This window comes from Macrobrachium rosenbergii, chromosome 56, assembly GCF_040412425.1.
Source record: "Macrobrachium rosenbergii isolate ZJJX-2024 chromosome 56, ASM4041242v1, whole genome shotgun sequence".
In the NCBI taxonomy this organism is placed as follows: Eukaryota; Metazoa; Arthropoda; class Malacostraca; order Decapoda; family Palaemonidae; genus Macrobrachium; species Macrobrachium rosenbergii.
In genome coordinates this window covers 19991211-20009256 of record NC_089796.1, presented here as the reverse complement: position 1 = coordinate 20009256, position 18046 = coordinate 19991211, and the positions used below count along the sequence as shown (strand labels likewise).

The window sequence follows — 18046 nt, the reverse complement described above, 5'->3', positions numbered from 1 at the left end:
CCATCTAGTCGGGTTCAGAGATCAGTATAAATAGCAGACGAGCATAATGAGTTACGTGGAAAGTAATGAGTGACTTGGAGAACTTACGCTATGGTTCCAATTTGAAGGATGTTACTTGTTTATTTTTCTGTTACATGTCTTTTATTGTTGAAGAATACACAATGTGTTGGACTTTTGGTTCGAGTTATGGGACTAAGAAATTTGTTTACAGTAATATACAGTGGAACCTCGGTTCCCGACGCTAATCCGTTCTAGAAGGAGTGTCGAGATTCGATTTTGTCGAATTCCGAATCAATTTCGACCATAAGAAATAACTGAAAATGGATTAATCCGTTCCTGACCACCAGTCACTACTCCAACCTTGTCTTTTTATACAAAACACTACACACATTACAATTAAATAAGTTCAGAGTTAAATAACTTACCTTATTAGAAGTCTTCTTACAGTTTTAAATGCATACTGTATCAAAAAAATTGGCCTACCAGTGGTAGACCGAGCGCTGCAGGCTAGGCTAGGCAGCCTATATGCACTCCAGAATGTACTGTAACAGGTACGCACAAAAACTGTTGTTAATGATAAATACAATGAAAAACAAGCCTGGTCATTACATTAAATTAATAATACAATCTTAAAAATAAGCCGAATGTACTGTAGAGTCTGTTATAAAATTAAGAAAAAACGTCTTAAATTACGCCGGCATCGCAGCTTGTAGCAAGTCGGGATGTAAACAAACCAGAGTGCCGTCCTGGTGGCGACGCGGTACTAATTACATAAACATTGTGTACGTTCAGGATTGTATTAATTTATGGTAAATTCCATTCAGAGTCTACTGTAATGTATAAAATCACTGCTTTAAGTGCTTTTAAATGTCGCGTGGAAGAACGCTTTACCAACAACGCCAACTAGCGCGGCGTTATCGAAACACTTTTGTTTACAAACATCATATGTTTCGTCGATGGGTCGGATTCGCTTGTTGTTAAAGGAACCGCGCAAACTTTACTCGGCATTTCATGTCGAACTGATTTTGTCGAAGTTTTGGTACGGGTCGAGACCGGGTTCCACTGTAGTTAAAAACTTAAAATTTCTAAAGGATGCTTTTTGGCGAAGCCAAAACAAAGTGCCCTCCTCACTCATTCTTCTAGCACTGAGTAGATTAGAGGTGTTTTTTTGTGTATTTCCCGGCGGCCACCTGCTAGATCGACTACAAGGCTTTAGGTAATTATAGTAATTGTAATTCAATTTAATCAATGCCCATCTCAGCTTTAGTGTTGAATTGAAACGTGTTGCAAAGTAGCAAAGCATTGGTGAGCCCGATGGGCAAAATTCTAGGCTCAGTTAAATACCGATATAAATGAAATTGTAGCAAACTTAACATAACTTTTGTGCCTTGATTCAGCCACCATGCGACCCAGAAATTCATCCTTTGTTCCTCGTTTGGTTCACTCTTGAATGGAAACCCAGTTATAGTTCGTATTAACGTAAAGTCGTCGTAAATTTGCACGTATTTTTCTTAGTAATGTAATTTGAAATAGCTTGGGTATGTTTTTTGTATTATAGTTTATTTTTGTAATAAAATTTAGAAAATGTACTCATCTTTTGTGTAGCCGCCATCTTGTGTTGTTGGTTTGGAGCCATTGTCTTATGATTGTGTATCCTTGCACAGAACAATAGGCAAGAGCAATTATTAACTAAGTTATCACTGGGAGAAATTCTTGACAGCCAATGAGCAATTATTTCCTAATTAATACTGCATATTGAACAGAGAAATTTCAAACAGTATTCTTCGATTCAAAGCCAGTATTTCACGCATTTTCATAAAAGTTGCCATTTACTATAGTAAATTCAATCTGGATATAACTAAATGCTCACTAAACACTCATAAAACACTAAATACTTGCTATACCCTATACACTCTGTGAATATTCACTAAATACTCAATCATAAACATTCATTAAACCCTAAGCATTCACTATACAATAAACATTCACTGAGTACTCACTATACACTAAACACTCTCTAAACATTCACTAAGCACTCACTATACACTAAACAGTCACTAACCACTCATTGAGCACCCACTAAACCCTAAACACTTCCACACTAAACATTCACTAAATCCCAAACATTCACTGAATACTTATACACTAAACATTCACCAAACACTAACATTCACTAAACCCTAAACATTCACTGAATACTTATACACTAAACATTCACTAAACCCTTAGCACTCACTAAACATTCACTGTATACTTACACACTAAACATTCACTAAACCCTAAACAATTGCTAAACATTCACTGAATACTTACACATTAAACATCACTAAACCCTAAACACTTACTATAGTAAATTCAATCTGGATATAACTAAACGCTCACTAAACACTCATAAAACACTAAATACTTACTCTACCCTATACACTCGGTAAATATTCACTAAACACTCAATCATAAACATTCATTAAATACTAAGCATTCACTATACAATAAACATTCACTGAGTACTCACTATACACTAAACACTCACTAAACATTCACTAAGCACTCACTATACACTAAACAGTCACTAACCACTCATTGAGCACTCACTAAACACTTACTCACTAAACCCTAAACACTTACACACTAAACATTCACTAAATCCTAAACACACGCAAAACATTCACTGAATACTTATACACTAAACATTCACTAAACACTAACATTCACCAAACTCTAAACATTCACGGAATCCTTATACACTAAACATTCACTGTATACTTACAAACTAAACATTCACTAAACCCTAAACAATCGCTAAACATTCACTGAATACTTACACATTAAACATCACTAAACCCTAAAGACTCACTGAATGCTTACACAATAAACATTCACTAAACCCTGAACTAAACATTCACTAAACACTTATGCCAGCGTCACACTTTGGCAATTCAAGACCGCGTCTGTCATAATTTGCTTATTATGACATGGTTAAGCTCTAGGTACAACCAAATTGGCATGATTCGTAACAGCGCTGCCAAATTTGGGGACGTCTGCCAAGTGATGGCGTATGTGGAAGGCTGCACGATACCTACACGGTCGAGCCACGATGACTGTCAAAAATCGCCATGTAATATTGCATAAACGCAACTGTGTCATAATGTCATCACGACTGACGAGACGGCGTCGACATTTGATTACATCAGATGTAATTAGCAATGTCAACATGCGCCATCCAGTACGACATACGCCATGTACTTGGCAACTCCACAGCGTGCGCATTGGGGATGCACAGTAGCATATTTTGGCTCCTCCTTTGGTGGGGATGCGCAGTAGTGTATTTTGGCTCCCTTTTTTTTCCTTTTTGTTATTGTTCACACAATAATAAAAAGATAAAAGTTCTTCTTGTAACTGTTCTCCAATAATGGTACTGTAAATGCTTTTTGTACATTTTCAAGGTTATTACGGAAAGGCATTTTCATGACACATGGCACTGCCGTTGCGTCTGTCAGCACGGGACGTAATTAAGTCGGGTATAAATTGTCATGAATCGTCATGCCTTCACGGACATCGCTGTCCTGTAAAAACCATTAAATGTGGGCGTGGACTACGCACGTTCGTAATCTCATCTCAACGTGTGCACTACTGTCGTAAATGTTCATCACGTATGACATCGTGGTGTCGGAATCAGCTGATTTTTTTTTTTTTTTTGTGGCCCAAGGCCCGCAACTGATGCTGATCGGTTGCTAACCGCGTCGTTACGACAGTCGCCGTCTTGAATTGCCGAAGTGTGATGCTGTAAGAGACCATCGCCGTCTCTTCCAAACACACGTGGGTGTTCGTGTGTTCGTCATCCATTGGAGGGGACAAGACAGAACAAGAGCATCCCATTTTCTCTCACTCGCAGAACGCAACTTCTACCATACAATATTTCCATCTGTTTCTCCCTGACCATTATTGTCTTGATTTATGTACAATCACCACTACTTGCATTGCCATGCAAGCATTCTAATCATGTACACATAATGTTCCACCGAATCTTCTGTATCAAACTGTATGTATATATCTGTTTGTGAAGACGCCAAATGTCTCGCCATTTCACATATATTATGCTACTGCATTGTATTCATTAATTTGTCTCGAATCTCATGCAATTGGCCATATGTGGAATTTCCTGGCCTTTCCATTGATATATGTTTTATCACTGTACATTTATTGTCTCTCTCACAATCGCCATCTGTTTGTCTGCCGACAAACACAGATGCCCGAATCATTACCTCTGTTTTCCCCTGTCTGTGTGTAGATGCTACTTTACAGCTCGCACAGGCCAATAAATATTCTGTACATTCATTCAGTAAGGAACCACCAATAAACCAGCCAACACCCAACCAGTATGTCACTCAATCCCGTCCTTACAATGCTAGCATTACTACTCACTAAACCCTGAACATTACTCATTAAACATGAACAATAAAAAATTCACAATCGCACTAAGTCCTTGTTCAATTTGCAGATTACCAGACCTTTAAAGATGGCCGCAAGGCTCTGCAATGCCATCCTGGTGGAAGACCTACATCTTACTGGTAGGCCTACACAGATAGCACCTCCATCTATGGTTTGGACAGACCTTAAGTCTTATAACGTATTGCTCTAAAATATCTTGTTATGACTCACGTATGTGTTCATAAATATACTATAATAGTTATTTAGATGTATTTATGTCCATTCAATCCAAGTTGACTTCGTTTATCATGTGAATATTTTGAAGTTTCTGTGCTTGCTTCTTAGTTCAGATTCCAACTATCTTTGAACTAGGAATGAGGTTTGCATCAAGTTTCACAAGACGACTAAAGAAAAAATCCCAAAATTGTCAAATTTTTCTATAAGATGTAACTTTTTAGAGATAAATATTTATTAAAATGTCCCATTTATACCTCTCCATTGTCTGTTTTTTTTTTTTTTATTTCATTGCTGTCATAAGTTTTCCTTTTGACCTGGCGATACCTTTTACCATTCGTCAGAATGGTTTGTTTACTGAACATTCAAAGCAAAATACCTTTAAGATTTCCCATTATCAAGCAAAATACACCATTACCTATACAATAATTACCAATAACAATTTGTAATATCCTTATATTTAATATTAACAATAAATATTTCTATATGCAACAATTTTAAAGCAGTGGTTCTCAACCTGTGGGGCGTCAGCAATTTCCAGGGGGTGGGCGCGAGCCCTAGGGAAAAATTAAAAATTCCCTAATTATATTCGTTATATATATTCTCTTAACAAGAGTCGCTAAGAAGCAGTGTCAAGTATCTCACTAATTTATTCCCAAAGAATAAGCCCCTCCCCCTTCGCTTTCTCTCTTTCTTTTGTTTTCCTTTAAATCTGTGAGGGGAGCATTAAGGGAAGGACCTACTCTTAGAGGGGGAGCGGTAATAAAAAGGTTAAGAACCACTGTTTTAAAGTATAGGCAATTGCCATTTTTCGTATTTTAAAAGTCTGCATTGCGAAAGCTGTAAGGTATGTTTTTAAAATAATTTATTTTAGCAATTTCTGGATAATATGTTTTTAGGATGTATGAAGCAAAATTTTATTTATAACACACATCTGATATTGCTTAAGTAAAATCAAAATAAATATAACTTTGTCAGTTATATTTATTATATTTTTTTCTAGTTACTTTAATGGTCAATTAGCAACCGCAGTTGTCCGAAACAGTTTAAGCCTAAAGTCAAATACGAACACGTTATAAAACCGTTAAATAGTCAACTTATGCATATGATATATATAAGATAATATTAATTAAATAAAAAACTAAGGGTATGAATTACAATCCATTCTTTGAGTGATGTTTTCTTTTGTCAGCTTCGTTTCTCTAAGTAGCAACGAGGTCCTGCAAAGATTTAAGTTTTCAGTAAAATTTAAATTTACTTCTGAATATTTGTTACTGCAATATTTATTTAGCGATATTGTTCTTTTATTGGGTAGTTATAGCAGCCGTCCACAACAATTGGCTTTCAGTTACAGTGTACTGTTATGGAACTACAGAACCGAATCCATAGGCTATACGTGAGTGTCGTCAGGTAACATCTACGTTACCTAAGAAAGATTCTTACATCATGAGGTCTTTTGATACCGTCACTAAAATGTACTAAAACTGCATAGAATTGGCCTGAAAATGAAATACTGTAGTGGTGAACTCTGTCAGATAACATTGGAACCTGAGTCACGTGACTTGCCCCATGTACGTTAACTCTCGTGGAGTAGAGTTGGTGTTTGAGTGCCAAGTGTATCGTCTTAATTAGTTTCTGTGCGTTTATTGTAAGTATCCAAGCACATGGCTCTGTAGGTTTATTGTAAGTATCCAAGCAAATTATGAGTTCATTAGTATGTCTATTTAGCAGACTGTAGTAGCATAGCAACGTAACCTGAAGAAAGTGTGTCAAAACAGGAAAGTTTGGCTAAGGTTACCAGTAATAGGCTAATCGGCTACGTTCTGTAGAGGTTGCCATTTCGTAGCCTGTTGTTTTCAAATGGAAACATAAATACCTGCCGAGTTTCGAAGTATTTCAGAAGCCGTCTAGTGGGATTGTAAGTGATTTTAGAATCTGGGCCAATAGCTTATTATTCGGTTTAGAATATGGGGGAGTACAGTAGCCTAAGATTCAATTTAGAATATAGGTCAGTAGCCTAAGATTCAGTTTAGAATATTGGTCAGTAACCTAAGATTCACAGGAGAGCAGTAGGCATGAATGTATTCCAGTCTTAGGTTGGTCACAGGCTGAGTTGTTATTTCTAGGGTCTTGAATTGTGGCCCAAGATCAGTGTTAAACCTATTTATTTATTAAGGGAATCCTTTGCAGTTCTGTCACATTTGACTGTCCTGGAGCCTATAGCCTGAGTCGGCACTACCATGCATAATTTTAGCCCGTAATTATCAATCTGATGAATCCAATTGAAGTTGGCAGTCAAAGCTAGAGATGATGATAAGCTCAGTAAAGGAATGGAAACAAGTTTGTCTCCATTGTATCATGTAGGCATTACGTAAGGGTCCATGCAGCCTAGCTGCAACCTCTCTCATTTTTTTTAATGTATATCTGATCATATTCTTTTTCTTCCATCTGACTTTCCACCCTCTCTAAAACTTGTTTCCTAGTGCAACTGCAAGGTTTTCCTCTTGTTACATTTTTAAAACCTTACTATCAATTTCCCTTTAAGTGCTGAATGACATAAGTCGCAGCACTTGGCCTTTGGCCAAAATTTTATATTCTATTCCATTCTGCCTGTATCAAACTGAAAAGATGAAGGAAACAAAAATTAAGTTAAGATATAAGTATACAGCTTTGAGAATATTTAGTAATGCTGGTTTAGCAGGACCTTTGTACTGCTGGTTTGGCAGGACCATAGTTTCATTTGGAGACCCATGGACAGTCAGTGTGTCTTGACAGATGTTGGTAAGGAGGGAAAGGTATGTTAAGGGCATATATGTTAACTGCCAACCATCAGCAGGGATGCTCAACGAGGCCATAGCGTAGTTTGTTCCGACATGATATTCAAACCATCGGTCCTTTGCATTACGAATAACTTATGGTGAAGTTGGACACAGCCGTTAGACTCTTGAACAAAGTGATTAGGCAGTAACTATTGTCAGGATGAAAACATTCCAGTTTGCTTTGGGCCGTCATGCATTTAAGACTTGTCTTCGGATCTCTTTGCCTGACTGTTGTTAAGCTCTTTATCATCCCAGTGGGATCATTCTGTATTTTTATGTATATAATGCGTGTTTGATATTTATTAGTATACAAACCCACAATTTGTGATGGCATTGCATACAGTAGGCCATCGTTTTTAGAGGGGCATAACCAAGTGGTAATGCTTCTCTTCTAGTAGCCCTTTATTTAGATACTGAAGGAGTTCCTCTGTACGTTCGGATATACAGTAAACCTCCTGTATTCGTGGTCTCACTATTCGCGGATTTCTCTGTGGAATATATGTACACATTAGCGGAAAATGCGCCAATTTGCGGTATTTTTCACTGAGAAATATTCACTAATTACTGTATTTTCATATAATTTTCATGATTAAATGCACTTTTTTGTGATAATCATTAACATACCGAACTCAAGGCAGCCTTTTGGCCCTCCGAAAATTCAGGATGAGTTTTGCGACACTCAGTGGTTTTGTTGAACAACAAAATGACAGTAGTGGCATATGTCGGCAAACAATAGGGAATCGTTTTTTCCTCCTGTTTCATTGTCAACATTTGCAGGTACTCGAGTGTTCTATAGTGCACTCAATAGCTCAATTAGCCAGATACATTCCTGGTGGGGATGTATTGGTAGGCAAGCTCGGCCTCAGGTTTGAGTGATCTGGACAGAACGTGCCCTTCACTCTTTTCTTCACAAAGATTCATGAAGGGACTGCTTGACTGAGGGATCCCTACCATCTTTCTGTTTGTCTCCCGGGCCCTGGCACAATAAGTTGGTAGTTTTCTCGCTGTGTATTTGTCTGTTTCACTAGTGGTTCACAAGTATTGCTCACCCTGAGTTACAGACAAATACTGGAAGACTTCGTCTTTCACTTGACCTGATAGCTCTGCATCTGAGGCATTGAGAATTGTTCTCCTTGACCCCCAACCTCCTGTAGCAGCTACACGAAGTGGTCCTTCAGGCAGTACATCCCTGTGTTCAAGACTGCCAGACTTTTCAGCTTTCCTTCCAAGCATAGGCTTTCTTGCGAGCGGCAATGGAGATACTGTAACTGGATATCTCTTGAAGTCCTCTGCAGCACTGTTCCAGGGACTGGTTCCATCTTTGCTGGTTGGTGTTGTTGATCGAACTACTACTCAGGTCAGAGTCGCACTTCAAGTCTGGACTTCCTCGTCTTCTCTGAGGGTTGCTTCTCTCCATTTCAGTTGTAAAGAACGTAGGCCCTTGCAACCTAGTCTTCTATCTGAAGTAGCCTTTTTCCCGTCAGTCGAGATTTAGCTTCTGATGAGAAGCTTCTTCGGTCTTGCTGTCCCAGGGAACTATTCCCTGGGTGGCATGTGACTTGTTTAGGGTTCCTGTCTTGTGCTCTGCACGCGCCCTTACGAGAGCTGTTGGACAGAGATGTGCCCTCTTAGGACCATCTCTCATCTCACTCCGGCCTTGGTGTAGAAGATGGAAGAACGGGTGAAGGGGATCATTGCCTCAACTCCTCCTTGCATGTCATAAGTGGACTCTGAATCCATCGGCATCTACTGACAGGTTTGAGTCCTTCTTGTTCCCCTCCTCCTTGGACTTTGTATCGATGATCCAGATCAATTGTTACCTTGTTCTATTAGGGAGCTGCGGTACTTTTCAAAAAGGCTCGACATTCCTAACCTGGGTGTTGTCAACGTTTTCACTAGTACTATCTCTCCTAAGGAAGACGTGTCTAAGGACATATCTTTCTCCTGGCTTCGTGAAGCGATTGAAAGAGGTACTTGGCAGTTGGTGACAACGATACTGGTACTTTCCACCCAAGAGCTCATGAAGTTAATGGCTTGGTCCATCCCTCGCATTCCGGGAGTTTTTGTCGGTCTGGAAGCAAGGTGTGGTCTCATAGACCACACTCTTGTCTTCTGTCATTGGTCTTGCCCACAGGCCCTGGGAACCTTTTTTCCTTGGTCCTGTGGTGGCTGCTCAACAAGCTGTTTTCTTACCTGGCTCCTTACCTCGCCTAAGGTGTTGGTTCTGGAAGTGAGAAGGATACCGAGAGTGACTGGCCTCTCCTCCTCCTTCCTCGTCCTCCTACTTCTCCTCCTTCAGGATGAGAATAGGTCTCGAACCGACACTTGCTGGATCTGGCATCTGATGCAGTAAGACTACACATTGAGCACCCGTTCTTTTTTTTCTTCTAGAATCATAGAAGCAATTCCACTCCTTCCCCTAGCAAAGGGAGGAAGGAGAGATTGGCAATAAGGAAAACCCTATCTCTGGTTTTCCGTACTGCCTCTGACTCTTAGATTCTTCCCAGCCTATTTCGTATGAGTTACGTTTCCTCACTCATACGAAAGGTCCAGTATCTGATATTTGATCTTGCAGTTCCTACACTCCGATCAATATATCAGAGACATGGTATTCCTCCTCGCTCTTTCGACCAGGAGTAGTCGCCCAGGTGTGCAGAACTCCAGTCAGTTCAAGAGACTCACTCAGATTCCTTCCTAATGTAAAGGACTGATGGTTTGTTTATCGTGCCATAGCTTTTGTGCGGGTAGGACATGTATGTGAAGTGCTCTGTGAAAAGTGCCTGACTTGTGCGATGTTCAAAGTGAATATGAGGAAGAGGAAGGAAAAAGAGAAAATAAATATTGTAGAAATTAAATCAAGTAAAGGGAAGATCAAACTATCATACGAACATTATCTCGTAATTACTGAAGCAGTACGTAAAGATGGAACACTAAATAAAATACTAGAGAAGGATGGGTCAGTAACCTGCAGACATTGCTCTGGGGAAGTTGATGATGAAGGAACTTGCTGTGAAATGTTTGATGCATGGTTTCATTATGAATGTTCAAGTATCGAAGTCAGATACACAACCATACTTCATAGTGATAATGTATTGTACATCTGTAATAATTGCAAGAGGCCTGAACAAAGAACACATAAAAAAGTCATTGAAGATGAACTTGAAGAAATAAAAGAAAACAGAGGTATTAAATGTGTTGATTCAGGGATTTGGCCCAGAAAACTAGTGACGAATGATCAACATAGATGAAATCCAAACAAAATTGATAATGTTGATAAAGATTTAAAGACATGACAAACATGGACAAAACTTATGCTGAATCACTAAAGACAAAAAAAGTGCTTCTGATCAAATCTACAAACAAAGAGAACACAGCAGCTAATGAAAAGAGACAAATTATGAGTAAAGTAACGGCTCCAGTTGAACAGGTTAAAACAACAAGGGAGGGACACTTATTTGTAAGAAATCCAGACAGGAAAAACTTAGAAAAGGCAAAAATGGAGATTCAGAATATCAACAATATATCAATAAATGAGAAGAGTGAACTTTAACCAAAAATAAAAGTAGTCTATGTCCCGAAGGATGAAGATGACATTGTCGATAACATTGTAAAGAAAAATCCATGGATAGCCTCATATCTGAAAATGACGACCTAAAAATTGTATATAGGAAATGATAGCCAAAAATGACAAATATAAACTATATCATCAGATGCACACCACAAAAATGACAAATATAAACTATATCAGATGCACACCACAAATGCGAAAGGCTATCTATGTTAGGGGTGACAAATTGTGTGCACTGTATAGCCATTGAAAAGTATACGACTGTTACATGCCCTATCAATGTTATAAATGTCAGGAATTTGGTCACAGCGCAACAAATTGTAGAAATGACCAAGCTTGGCCTAGATGTGGTGAAAATCACAAATCAATAAATGTGCTAGCGACATCTTCAAGTGTAAAATTTGTTTGAAGGAAGGTCATAGTGATACTAAACATAAAACATATGATGGCAGCAAGTGCGTAGTATATATGAAGAATGTGTCAAAGGTGAAAAATAATACATATCATGGCTTTGACTAATAATCTTCTATGCAATTTAATACTAGAAGAAAGCAAATTTAAAAAAGAACTAAAGACTCCTATCCTGCAGGAGCTATGCTACTGACGAGAAAACACTGAAAGACAATTATAAAATACAAGAAGCACCTTATTTTGAAAACGTACAAGGGCCCGCCAAATTATAAAATACAAGAAGCACCTTATTTTGAAAACGTACAAGGACCCGCCAGAGAGGGAATTATCCCTGTAGAGGGCTGTACATAAAACCAAGCAAGTAAAGTGTCTGGAACAAATCCCAATATTTAGTAGATTAGAGTTTTTTCTCTCCTCAACTATACAAACCTGAGGTCCTTTACATTACATTTTTATGCCCGCCTCATACCACCCTCAATCTGAACGTGGGCGAAAGGCAAACTGGAATAAAGCACATCCAGGCAGGCGGGTATTTCCGCCTGCCTGACGGTAGTCACTGTTCAACCACCTTGTTCAAGAGTTTAACAGCCGTGTCCAGCTTTGCCGTAAGTAATTCCTAATGGAAAGGACCTTAGGTTTGCATAGTTAAGAAAAATACAATTTACTTTTAAAAATTGTGATTTTAGCAATGTTGGTGTGAGGTTGCAATACCTGCCCCTCAGCTTTGGGTTATTGTAAAATTTATAGTATGATAGTAGAAAGAACCGCACCTTATTTTGAATTTGTTTGCTGAAGAAAATGACCGGAACCATCATCTGTAACATTCAGAGGTGTAGAATTGGCAAGGCATAACTCAATCTCATTACTGTACTCAACATTCTAGTACCAGGTCTATTGTTATGATTAAATACACAGTAAAGGTTACTTCACAGTGTGCAGTCAGAATTTTGAACCTGGTGCTGAAATATTTTCATGGAACACTAGACATACCTTTACCTCAGTTCACGAAATGTAATTGAAGCAAAATGTGTGAGATATTATCAGATGGCCAACAAATTACTAATATTGCCTTTCAGGTTTTAAATGAAATTGCATGTGTGAGCCAATAGATTAGAACCTTTAGGCCTATTTAGTGTTGCTCAAGTCATTAAACTTGAGTTGATTGATCATTTTTGAAATATCACAGTTAAGAATGTTTTGCAGTTTTAATGTGTTGCAGTTTAACTGACCACGCTGTTAGTTTCCTTATATTCTACACAGTTGATATGTTGCATTGTTGGTGCTAATTGCATCTATAGTTGTCATATACAATTATTTATTAATTTCGTGTATGATATAGGTTTTGTTGTGGAAATGATATCTAAGCTTCTATGTCATAATTCTTTTCAAGTTATTTAAAATTTGTTAAAAATTTATAATTACAGATGAAATTCCAAAGCATGTTCATCAATATATTCAGAAGATCTGTCATTGGAGAATGTGATTGAAAGTTGATAATGTCCTTTACAGTTGAGTTTTCTGTACATGGATGGAGATGAGTTGATCGAAGGTATTCTTGAAAGCATCCTGTACTATAGCTGTAAGCATGGTTAGTTAAAGCATACGGTACTGTTCCATACTTGTTCCTCTGTAGCATTTTGCTCCCATGAAGCAAATAATTATTGTAAGGGAAATTTTATGGTGAGTAGTTATTACCAATGATAATTACAATTCAATAAATGCATTTTTTAGGGAGAGGACCTCATATCAAAGGTAAAATCCTATACTGTAATAGTCCATTATGGATGCATAATACACAATGGATTTATACTTGGGTATGTTGTTTTTTCAGTTGTTAGCCAAATACACTAGGTTTTTAGTTGTCTTGATGTGATAACTTGTTCATTTTATCAGAGCAAAAAAATTTGGTAAAAGTTGTGTATTAGTGATGGCCAAGAGTGCCATATGAACATGATACGGCAATCATAAGAGTTTCTGTATAGAAAGATATTCAAAAGTCATAAGCAACATGATTTCAGTGGTGAGTATAGTTGTACTTTGAGAGATGCCTTCAAATGGTGCTAGATTGATTACTTTTGTACGATTTGACTTACACATAGCAATGAGTGCTTTGATGTTCGTGAGAGTTTTTCATTGATATGTATTTCAATGCTTTGCTTTTATAAGGGCAATAGATTTGCCCCAAGAACTTTGGAAATGAGCTGAGGTTTGTGGTAACAAACCCATCATATGCTTGAGATATACCAGATTTTTTTTAAGTATCCAACTTGTATGTCAGCTTGTGTTCATTCATATATTGGCCTATCGTAGATGAAAGGGAAACTGCTCAGATTTAGCTTTGCTCATTGATTTCTGCATTTTCTGCTTGCCAGAGAAGGAGCTAAGCTACAAAATTCAGCACTGTGATTGGTTGAGTGAATGTTTCATTATTAGTTCATGTATTTTGTTTTAATATATGTTAAGCATTTGATTTGTTCACTTTGAGTTGAATAAATGCTGCTAAATCTTGCCCTACAGTACTGTTAGGATTTGTGACTCGTTCATGCAGACTGATCTTGTAGTTAAATTAAAGATCGAGTTTAATGTTGGCAGTTAGCTAATGGTAAGGTGTTCCTATACGAATACAAACCCTTGGTCTCTACATAGGGAAATACCATCTGCGCAGCTGGACACGCCATTCAATTCTGTATGGTTTTTTACTTATAGGACTTACCTGGTAGTTACATTATAGCTGTCGCCTCTGACGCCGGGCAAGGTACAAATTTCACGCTAGCGTTTATAAACACCTAGGTGATCCTCTACCAGCGCCCTCTATAGGTAACAAAGGAACTATCAACAATGTTCTAGAACCCATTAAGTTTTCTGCCGAGAGACCGCAACACGGTCTCGTTTTGTGGTTGAATTTTTGTAACTGCAATTTATATAGAAGTATTTCTTTGTTTTTTGTTAAAAATATCAATTTTATGGTCGGAATTAATTCTTTGTACAATATGCTGATTCTGGTTCCTTTATAAGAGATGTGCTTTGGGCCACATACTCATTTGCCTAAGGTGGCTATCACATTCAGTTTGCTCTTCATGTAGTAAATTTTGTAATTCAGAGAATACATGCCTCTGAATGTATGCATCTAACAACGGATGAATGGTCAGCCTTAGGATATCTCCACAGGTTAGAAAAACAGAGTTAGAAAGCCGCAGAGGTCATCATCTGCTAAGTCTGGACAAGGTGTAATTCAATCTGCAACCCCTCTCCTATTAACTCTCCTTTGTCCGGACCCTGTTGATCCCAATCCTATCACCTCAGAGTTAAAGTCCAGATGGACACTAAATTTTCAGCAGTGCTTCAGCCATCCAAATTAAAAAGCCATTGAGGTGTTGGCTCCAACATAGTGAAGTTAGTGGAGGTGTCTGTTCCAACCCAAGGAGCTTCTGTTGGTCTAGGATCTGGTTCGGACTCCCTAGTTCAGGGGAGAGGGGCATCAAACCGAAGGAGGGCAGAGTGGGCTTGCTCCCGAAAGTCACCCTCAAGTATTCTGACAAGTAATTTCAGGATGCTTACATAAAATGTGAAAAAATCTTTTACTGGGATGTGTCTTCTAGTGGTGATGATTCTTTGACTCTCCTCTCGTGGGCTCCCGCTATGCATTCTTCTCGCCTCAAGAGGTCTGGCGCCGTAACTCTCCTGCAGCGAACGCAGAAAAAGATGGTCTTGCGGTTTCTGCAGGCTTAGCCACAGGGAGGATCTGAAGCTTTTTCCTCCTCCTTCAGTGGATCAGCCCCCGGAAGGAACTCTCACGCGTACTATTGCTAGTAATAAGCGTGTTTCACAGTTCTGAGCGCTCTTACATCTGAAAGCCTCATCGTCTGGAGTGCATCCTCCTACTACCGTCAAGATCCCTTTGAGGCCAAGTCACGGACAACTTGGACGGATCTTAACCAGTTCTTTTGTGGCGGCATGTGCCTCCACTCAGCACTCCTGTTATAGAGACTACTAAAAAATAGTCTTGACTCAGAGCCTCCCACGATGCACCAGTGAAGAGGCTCAACAAATCCATTTACAGCATTCTTCTCTGGCTCCGGTTAGGCCACTTTCTTGGTATTAAAGACTTAAGTAAATCTATTTACATCCTGATTGTTGAGATGCGCTACACCTCTGCATAAACACCCGACTTTAGATTCGCGGTGACCTACATTTCGTGCTCAAACTGTTCTGTACACCAATTGTCTCCTGTGTCTTCTGTAGAAGAAGAAAATGAAGAAGATGTAGAAATAGAAGAGGACTTTCAGAATCAAGGAAAATCTTCGGGTTATAAGGAGTTACTCAAGTTTTCGTGGAGAACTTTGTGGGACTCTCTTAAGCCTTCGACTCGCATCTCCCAGATCGCAGTTTAAGAGGATAACTTCCTGATCCAGCTCCTTTTACACGCCTAGTTTTGTGCAATTTCGGCCAAGGGATCAGAAAATTAATTCCTGGCTCTCAGACAAGAGAGCAAGGCAGTAAATTTTGTCTTTCTCCAGATTGGCTCATCGGCCGTGTGTGGTGGGACTGGAGAACGTTTTTCTTTGGGTGTGTCTGCCTCCGCTCAAGGGACTTCTCCAGTCTAGTGGTGTTCAAGTCGTCACACAGCTCTTCAATCAGCAAAGATCTTTTTCACGCAGTCAGAGTTGGATCATCTTCTCAAAGTATTTCGCTGTGGCAATCATCAGTTTCCTTGATTGGTCAGTGTCGGCTCTGGCTAGGAAAGTCAAAAATTCGGACTTTCGGATGCGTTTTGACGGATTTCAAACAGTAGTCGACTGCATACAACAAGGGGGTATCCACGATTGTGCCTTGGGCTAACTTCGGTTTGCAACCGGAGTTCTGGAAGAAGAACGACAACTCTGGTGCTCTTTTTGAGAAGGTGTTTCCTTCAGCCAGAGGTCTGCTCTCCTCTTTATGCCCCTTTGTCAAGGACCACTTGTTCTCTTCGAATTAGTTCGAGAGACTGCTGAAGCTCTCACACAAAAAGCAACACAGGACCTGTTGGCTCAGTCAGCAAAGAAGCCGAAGAAGACTACTCCTGTAGCTGCTTCCACCAAAACTTCGGTGTTTTTCGACACTTCCAGACGTTCAGGGCAAGTCTGCTTCTCGGCCCTTTTCCAAGTTTATGTAGAAAGGAAAATCTTCTCTGACCTCTTCCTGCCACAACAAAAGAAATGAGTGTGCTGTCTCCACATAGCAGTAGGTGCCAGACTCAGTCGTTCTCGGAAGCCTGGCAAAAGGTCACTCAAGATCCTTGGACCTTACAGGTGATCCGGGAAGGTACTCCATCCCATTCAACAAAAGCCCCTCTGTCGGACGCTCCAGTCGCTTTTCAAGCATACTCAACGACTCTCAAGTTTTGCGCCCCTTGAGAAGAAGTAGAAGCACTACTAAGGAAACAAGCCATCAATTAGTGTCGACCCATGTTTCTCGGGGTTTACAACGAGCCTCTTTTTAGTTTCTCAAGCGTCGGGAGGTTGGAGGCAAACCTAGACGTGAGCGCATTGAACGTTTTTGTAAAGAAGACAAAATTTTCGATGGAAAAAACGACAGAGTCGTTGGCATCTCTTCAACTGGGCGACTGGATGGTCTCGATAGACCTCCAGGATGCGTGATTCCACGTTCCAATCCATCAGGAATCAAGGCAGTTCCTGAGGTTTGTTTTCAAGGCAAATTTTCCAGTTCAGAGCTCTATGTTTCGGACTGTCAACTGCACCTCAAAAGTGTTTACAAGAGTTCTGTCAACGGTGGCCAAGAATCTTCACTTGCAAGGAATAAGGATGTCAATGTATCTGGACGACTGGCTTCTGAAAGCACACTCAAAGCCAAATGTGTGGAGGACCTAATGAAGACATTATCTCTGGCAAAGGAACTAGGCCTACTAGTCAATGTTCCGAAATCGTCCCTCTCACCATCACAACAGATGGTTTATTTGGGGAGTGAGAATGGACTCTCTGACTTTCGGCTTCTCCATCAATCCAGAGTAGAGTCTTGTCTAAAAGCATGATAGACGACCTTCTACATCGCGGAGGTTTGCTCAGCCAACCAGTGGATGAGCTTGCTGGGGACCTTAGCCTCGATGGAGAGTTCTAAAACTGGCAGACTCAAGATGAGGCCTCTGCAGTTTTATCTACAAAGCAATGGCCACGCAAAAAACCCATCCGGATTCCCTTTCTTTTCAAGATCTCAGATCAGATCAAGAAGGAGCTGTTCTGGTGGAATTCAAGAAAAGACTAGAGAGGAATTTCTCTTTATCAAGAACCCAGACCTCACACTCTTGTCAGGCGCAGGATCAGGGGTGGGGAGCGACTTTAGACAACAAGGAATGTTGGGCCTGTGGCAGGAAGAACAGAAAGAACTGCACATAAATGTGAAAGAACTGAAAGCGGTAGATCTAGCCTGATGCAATTTCAACAAGAGGTAAAAGGCAAGGTAATTCTAGTTCAGTGGACAACAAGACAGCTCTTGCTTATATCAAAAGGCAAGGGGGCACTCATTCCTTCTCCCTGTATCAGACGACCAAGGAACTTTTTAGAATGGTTGGAAGAGAAATCCAGGTCATTTA

At 39.5% G+C, this 18046-nt stretch overlaps 1 protein-coding gene across 4 annotated transcripts in view; it reads left to right on the top strand.

Moving 5' to 3' along the window:
- The first annotated feature begins 6087 nt into the window (after positions 1–6087).
- Positions 6088–18046, top strand: part of LOC136836086 (vacuolar protein sorting-associated protein 26C) — a 340756-nt gene continuing 328797 nt past the window's right edge. For 2 of the 4 annotated variants that reach the window (XM_067100035.1, XM_067100036.1), the window contains exon 1: positions 6088–6310. The gene's annotated coding sequence lies outside the window, so the exon portion shown is untranslated. Of the gene's footprint in view, positions 6346–18046 lie in introns of all 4 variants that reach the window. The other 2 variants (XM_067100034.1, XM_067100038.1) reach the window with 1 other exon arrangement.